General features: G+C 39.2%; 1 protein-coding gene across 1 annotated transcript in view; it reads left to right on the top strand.

Moving 5' to 3' along the window:
- Positions 1 to 209: 209 nt before the first annotated feature.
- Positions 210 to 7,441, top strand: part of LOC6046476 — a 96,319-nt gene continuing 89,087 nt past the window's right edge. Inside the window, exon 1 of the mRNA XM_038258831.1 lies at positions 210 to 1,014. The gene's annotated coding sequence lies outside the window, so the exon portion shown is untranslated. The remainder of the gene's footprint in view (positions 1,015 to 7,441) is intronic.

Genomic DNA, 7,441 nt, shown 5'->3' with positions numbered 1-7,441 from the left:
GCAACGCCACTGTGGACGGTTTTCCTCAGTTTCAGTCTGCCGTGGTACCTTAAGCACCATCAACCAACCGTCCACGCGAGGCACCAGCACCAGCCGAAGAAGCCTCTTCCTTCAGACCCGCGAGCGCGAGCTCTCGATCGCGTACTATTTCATTTGCACGAAAGTTATATTGCGTACGGAATAGACGGCGAGGAATCATTTCGCTTCCGTCTATCGAACAGAGTGGTCGTACTCTTTTTGAGGTCCTCCTTTTGGTTGAGATTCCCGTGTGTGGTTTGTGCGAACAGATCGACCTGGACGAACCTCCGGCGAAAACGGTACATATTACGTTAATTTTTCGAAAGCAATTTTTGGTGGTGAAAAAATTTAAATGATTGTTAAGTTCTACAAATAGGCGCTTGGGAGAGTGTGCATATGTGGTCTGGCCTCCAGTTCTGTGAGATCTATTCGGGATTGTTTGATTGAGTAAAAAAGGAAATAATTGCAGCTGATTGCAAATGTAAAGAAACAAACAGAGTAAAAGCAAGAGTTGAAAGTTTTTTTTTGTTTCCGAAACAGGTAGATCGATTGGTTGGAGTTCAAACATTCTCGATCTCTATTGTTTTACTGTTTGTGTGTTTTGATCGGTCAGAAAACATCCAGTATCCGCGTGCATTTTTCCGGTTGGAGCTATGTATGGTACGCGTAGTGATCGCTTTTCTTGTTATTGGTTATTGAGTGGTTGAATTTTTTGTATGATAATAAACCTAAAGTGATCGCGATAAGTGTTGAGTTTCGGAGAAGATACAGTTTTCTGCGTTAATTTTGAAAGTTATCGGGCTAAATCTGCTCACCAAGTGTTTGACTACGTCCATCAACATCGCCTGAATAAGCAACGGTTGAAGAACAAGAATTGACCCCTACCCAAAGGAGTCGGTACGAGATTGAAACGTCGATAAATACGTCGCATCGCATCTGGAGGATTCTACGCGATTACTTAACATCTTCGATAAGTAAACAGCGCACGCCATACAGGTTAGTACATAAATTGATTGCTTTACACACATCCAGGCTTGGTTCAACAATAAAGCCGTGATCAATGGTTCAGCAAATTCGATGATCTTGTGGATCTATGTGTGTACCTTATGAATTAGTTTGGAGCACGTACAGATAACCTGCTGGAGATTGCCGTTTTTTCAACTTCTTTGGCATGTAAGCCGTCTAGATGAGGCATAGAAACAGATTAAAGTGGATAAAGCACAGATTGAAATTTGCACAAGTTCACCGCTTCGATAGCTATCCAGCTCTTCTGTGGCTTGTCCATGTTTCTTCCCGTTCATTCCCATCAACGGTCACAGAGTGTGGAGAGGTTATCTACGCGAAGTGGGGTTTGTGCCTTTGACTATCGCTGAGGTCTTTTTCTGACCAGAGTGATTTGTGTGAAGATGACTGAAAAAGAGAGGAACGTGCAAAATTGAATTAGGGGTCAAGGTCACCTGATATGTGGTTAGGCAAACTGTGAATTAAGCTTTTCCTACTGTACTGTACCACCATTGTGGACGTGGATTGGCATGCAGTATTTTTTGTTCTTCTATCGTCGACCGAGTTTTAGTCAATGTCTAACTCGCAAAATCGCCTACACTGAAAGAAAGAACAATGTTTGGATCTAGATAATACAAACCAACCGGCCACACACACTGCTCGTGTTATGCTGTTGTATGTGGTGTGGTTTCGCAATTATCGCGCGTTTTCCCGACATTGATCTTTTTTTTTCTCGTTGCTGTTCGGCACAAGACGACAAACGAGTCCAGATAGTCCGAAAATAAGTTCGCTCTCATTTCTGTTTACGCGCGCTCGTAGTGAAGCTACAAAAAGTGTAGTTTTCATCAATGCATGTGTGTATACACTGACGATAACGGTTCTGCACCCCCAAAAAATTTCAATACGATCACTCTCTTGAACAACTTGTGTGTGTTCAAAGCTTGTATGTGTGTTTGTTTCTGTGTGTGGCTTATGCGCGCGTTTCGCATCCAAATTTTTCATCCTTACTTTTTTTCCTTGCTGCTAAAGTTGAACCACATCTTCATGGCACAAAGTTAAGCCCGATCAAACAATATGCTTTGGACTTTTTTTTTTTATTTCACTCATAGTATGAGCGGATAGACTTGCGGATATACAGGGAACAAAAAAATGCGACCGGCATCACAGAGCTTTTGCGAAATAGGCTTTCCATTTTTCGATAATCAGAGTCAGAAACTACAACGTGTGTGTGTGCTTACAACATTTTTATGCAAACCACTTCGCAGTGGAGTCTCAGCGTGTGCTTGTCTCCTAAATAGGTCATATGCTTTTTTGTTTCCAGGAAATTTATTGCTTATGATCATTCATTATTTGTAACTATTGGTCACATTCGTAAAATATATTTTAGGTGGATACGAACCTTTTATGGCACGATTTTCTAGGAATATTGAGTTTGGCCCTCCAGCTATAAAGTTTTATGGAAATCTACGCGTAAATTATTGCGACATAAACCTTGAAAAAAATTGCAATGGTCTTAGGTACTTTTCGAGCATTTAAAAAAATATATATATGAAAAGTTAGATTTTTTGAGAGGTCTTTTTTGGTCGCAATGTTCCTCAACTGTTCTGCCCATGTTCGCATAAATGTCCCATGGGCAAAAACAGCAAACTCAAGGCTAGTTTGTACCTCTCCTAAGAGCACTTGATTTTGAACATAATAACTCAAAAGTGTTGAAAATGCATATGGAACATTTATGCGAACATGGCAGTGTAGACAATAGGATGTAACAAAACGGGTCAACTTTGGGGGAATTTCCGGGCATGATTTCCTAGGAGCCAGAATCTTGAATATTGAGCTTGATTGTTTGCGACAGGGCCTGGCGCTTTGCCTTGAATTTTAAATAGAATTTAACCCGTAAAATCGGTGCGTTTTGGATTTCGCTAGGTTTCGCAACTAAACAAGCTCATATTTGGGATTCAGGCTCAGTACACCTAGGGGTTCATGAACTGAAATGCTCTTGCAACTCTTGCAACAGATTTGACCTTGTTTCATTGCAAAGAACCTGAGAAATTGTAAAGTCCGTATAAAAACTTCGAATCTTCCGATTATCCAAAGGTTTGTATGGGACTTTGGATAATCGAATCACGAACCAAAATAAAATTACATATTTTATTTACATAAAATTTGAGTTCTACGCCCCCATTTTAGTCAAACTTGAGTTGTTGATTGCCTATAAGAAAATAAAATATTTTTTTGTTCAATATTGCATCATCACCATTTTGGCCGCCATATTGGTTTTAAAATTTAGCGTAGTTTAGGGGATATACCTAAGCTCGACAATCAAAACTTAGAAATCGAAAAAAAAATTTTTAGTGATTCGATTATCCTAGGTGAAATTTTTCCGAGGCCTTCGGATAATCGAGTCTGGACTGTACTGCCGCTCTAATCGAATCCGTCCCATATGTAAAAACAGCAAGCCGAGAAAAACGCATGTGAAATTTAACCCGCCCATAAGGCTACGTGTTAGAATTTCACGAAAAAAAAGGATTTTCTCCAGTTTTCTAGATCAAAGTACTAATTTTTATTGGTTTTTCTGATAGTTTACATGATTTCGAACCAAACTGTATCTTTACCTCAAAATTGACGAAATTACATATGGGACGGATTAGCTTCGAGGGGCAGTGTATTGGTATTTGCTAAAAAATCAATATTTATAAAAAAAAAAAAACGGAATCGACGTAACACCTTATAATGTGGCCCTCTTAAACCTTGCGGTTTCGTCAACGGTTCCACAGGTGTGTATCGTTCTTTTTGCGACAAGACTCCGCCTCCCGGGTCTCCTAAGTGAGAAGGTATGGCACGGGGAGAGGGCACCGAATACCTATATTTACACTTAGAATTTCGGGATTCGAACCAGCGACCTCTGGATTGTGAGTCCAGTGCGCGGTCCGATTGATCCACACAGGCAGACAATATTTATAGAAAATATTAAAAAATCATACCTAAGTGGCATATTTTTCTTTGCGCCTTCAATGCCGCTTTTTACCGTCCTTTTAATCAGCAATACTTTTTTTTTGCAAAAAAATATAAGCTTACAGAGAAAAGTACTACACTACTATGTAACTTTTTTCTGAATAATTCCGTAGTAACAGTTCAATAGGGCGTAGTCAATCCCCCTTTTACTTTACGTGAACTGTCACTTGAGCAAAAGTGATAGACTGCTTGTTTACAAACGCAGATTCGCTCTACTGAACTGTTACTACGGAATTTAAAACTTGGGGGCCTTTTTCCATTTGAACTTGGTGACATGCTAATGTTTATGTTTTAGTTTCATAGAAAAGTATTTTTTCCACTCTATCACGTTTTTTTATTTTAGAAAATCTGTGTACATGATGGTATCAACAACAAAGATCCCATACTTCACAGCCGAATATTATTCATAGAGTCATTTTATGCCAATGTGCCAAATACGAGCGAATGTGGTCGAGAATGACTTTTGATTCTTGGAAAAAAAAGTATTTTCCCGCATGACCCATGAAGAGTATTTAGAAAGCTTATTCAGTGACTATTTCTTAACCTATTGTTAACACGTTTAGGTTAAGGTTTACATTCTTTAGGTCGCCTTCCCTAAGGCGTCATGGTAAGGTCCAGCTTGTGACGATACATTTCCTTCCCTTTACTAAGCAATCGAATCCAGTAGGGAAAAGATCACCAGTTGTGTTGATCCGAGCCGGGATGTGAACCCCGATCTACAACATACGAGGTGGAAGCGATACCCCTAGGCTACGTGGCTCGGTCAAGATGCTTCTTGAGGTGATGAAAAAATAGTTTCAAACCAAATTTATTTTTGCATAGCTTTCGAGATTGTTGAAGAGCGTTAAGTAATGCAATAGTTGTAAAATACATTGATCTGCAATGGTTGTTTCAGTCTCAACTAAACACACTTTTGTTGCACTCTTCAAGTCTTGGCTGTTTTTCATGGGAAGAAATCAATCATGGTAGTTCCCGTAATGAAATGTCGTAATGTAACCAACATCAACTTGTTTGTTTGCAAGTCATTCTCTAAGTCATTTTGATGTAGCATCAGCGGCCGGCCTGCATAGAAGTTCACTTCGTTCTATAAAAAGAGATGCAAGTAAGCGACGAACTGCGTCGATGGCAGACGAGACTACAACTCCAGCTGGTATCATTCAAAACCTGCCATCGTCCAGCAGGCAGTAGTAAGGAGTTTGAAGTGACGCTGATGCTGCGGCAGTGCAAGATGCCAGACTCTCTGGTATATATTTATTATGGCCTGTGTGCCAGCATCGATTATCAGAACTCGTTTGGTCTATGTGTATTTTCTGCGGTGCACTCACATCTCCGAAGGTAAATGACATCCTTAATTACGCTCATTCTTATTTAAAAGTACACATAAAAAGTGTAACAGCATTTTTATTGTATGAGCACATTTAATATCTATTATTAGGGTTGTGGTGCCCGGTGGACAAAAAGTGGTAATGCTATTTGCGAACAGTGGACTTGACATTCCATAGTGCGAGTGACAATGTACAACTGAAGCTTTTTATTACCTGTCAACGTCTCACGGAAGGGAAAGCAAAGCTTAAGATTAGACGGTTTCACTTTGAAACTTTAAGTGATTTTAAAAGACCACTAAGCATAGCACGACTGATCTTGGTTGATCAAAGTTGTCTCCGTGCTTCGGATGTTTGAAGATTTTATTTTTCAGAAAATGCTTTGATTTTTCAGCATCCTGACTGCAATTTAAATCCGGTGCGAAATTGATATATTTTTCGAGATTATTTTCTTCTTAACAGCAATCTTAACGGCACCGTAACACCGTGTTGTAAGTAACTACTGAGTAGTACTAAAGTTCGTTTTTTCATTAGTTGTTGAAAAGTGGTTTGAAGGGTCTTATTGCTCTCAGCTACACGGAGAAAAAAGAGTTCTCAAAATCGTGAACAAGCGTTCATGAAAATGGGAACCACGAACAAAGTGTTCAAATGCCATGGTACGTTTTTCAAAATCGTAATTTTGGGAACTCTTTTTTTCTCCGTGTAAGTGAGTAATAGAGAGAGTAGACGTTTTTTTTAGCTCGGTAGGTTATTGATATTCTATTCACTAGGGTGGCAATAAAAAAAAATCAGCATCAGGGATACTCCCTGGCTCGATTCTTAAGGCAAAAATAAGTAACTGTGCCAATTTTGAGCTAAATCGGCTAAGGTTAAGGGGTCGCTTTTTATCGTTGAAGTTTATATGGATAAAATTGCGAAAAGTATGGGAAAAAACATCGTTTCAGTATTTTTCCGCCAGGTGGCGCAGGTAGTAAAAGTATTTTCTAATATACGTCCTATATATCTCTTATATACTTTCAAGTATATAAGCCGATTTCTTTTTATCGCATTGCTAATAACTCATCAAGATCAACACACTTCTTCAAAATTCAAACATTCAAAGTACGGAGACAACCTGGTCTTTCAAAAAAACTTAAAGTTTTAAAGTAAAACCTGCGCCACATGCAGCCAAAATCTTGAAGCGATGTTTTTCCTCATATATTTTCGCAATTTTCCCAAAACATCAACGATAAAAAGCTACCCCTTTATCTTAACCGACTTGGCTCAAAATTGGCACAGTTACTTATGTTTTCCTAAAGAATCAAGCCAGGGGGTATTTCTTAAAATTTTTCAACTTTTCTTGTCACCCTATTGGGCATTCAATCATAACTTAACTGAATGCATAAGTATGGAAAAGAAAATTCGAACAGTTAATAAGGTAAAAAATAACCGTGCCAAAAAATAATCGCTTATAAACGCATCGTAAAAATTAAAATTTTAAAATTCTCGATAAATTATGAATAAAGACCATCCATAAATCACTTGGACACCTTTTTTAAACTCAGACCCCCTCCCCCCTCGTGGACAATTTCCATACAAAACAAATCTTTTTTGTATGGGGCGTGGTGGACAATCGATGACCCACCCACAGTTTTAATAATTTGGTAAAGTATTTAGCATGAAAGTTAACATTAAAACCATACAGCTTCAAATACTTCAAAAAGTTGTGAAAGCCGCTGTTTCTCGGCAGCCTTAGACAACATCTGTTTTTTTTTCAATCGCGTCGGACGTTGCTGAACGCTCGAAAGGGAATTTATAATTGCAGCCCATGCGCTTATGTTAACATAAAATCAGAGCATTCCGGTCGATCGCGATTCCGAACTGGGTCAGTCAGAAAATTTGATGCGTATTCAGTCCGTTTCATCCTGAAAGGTCGTCCAACACTGGTTGGCTGGTCCACAAAGGCATTCCGGCAAGGGCCGATCGAGTGAAACAGGGCGCTTGTTACACCGTGCAGGCATGCAGGGAAAAGTTCCCCAGACTTCAACCCCTTTGAACACATTGTGTGTACGTCCGTCAAATTGCAATTAATGAGTTATCATTAAATT

Source organism: Culex quinquefasciatus, chromosome 1 (assembly GCF_015732765.1).
Source record: "Culex quinquefasciatus strain JHB chromosome 1, VPISU_Cqui_1.0_pri_paternal, whole genome shotgun sequence".
Taxonomy (NCBI): Eukaryota; Metazoa; Arthropoda; class Insecta; order Diptera; family Culicidae; genus Culex; species Culex quinquefasciatus.
The sequence above is the reverse complement of the archived record's forward strand: the minus strand, read 5'-3'. Positions and strand labels throughout refer to the sequence as shown.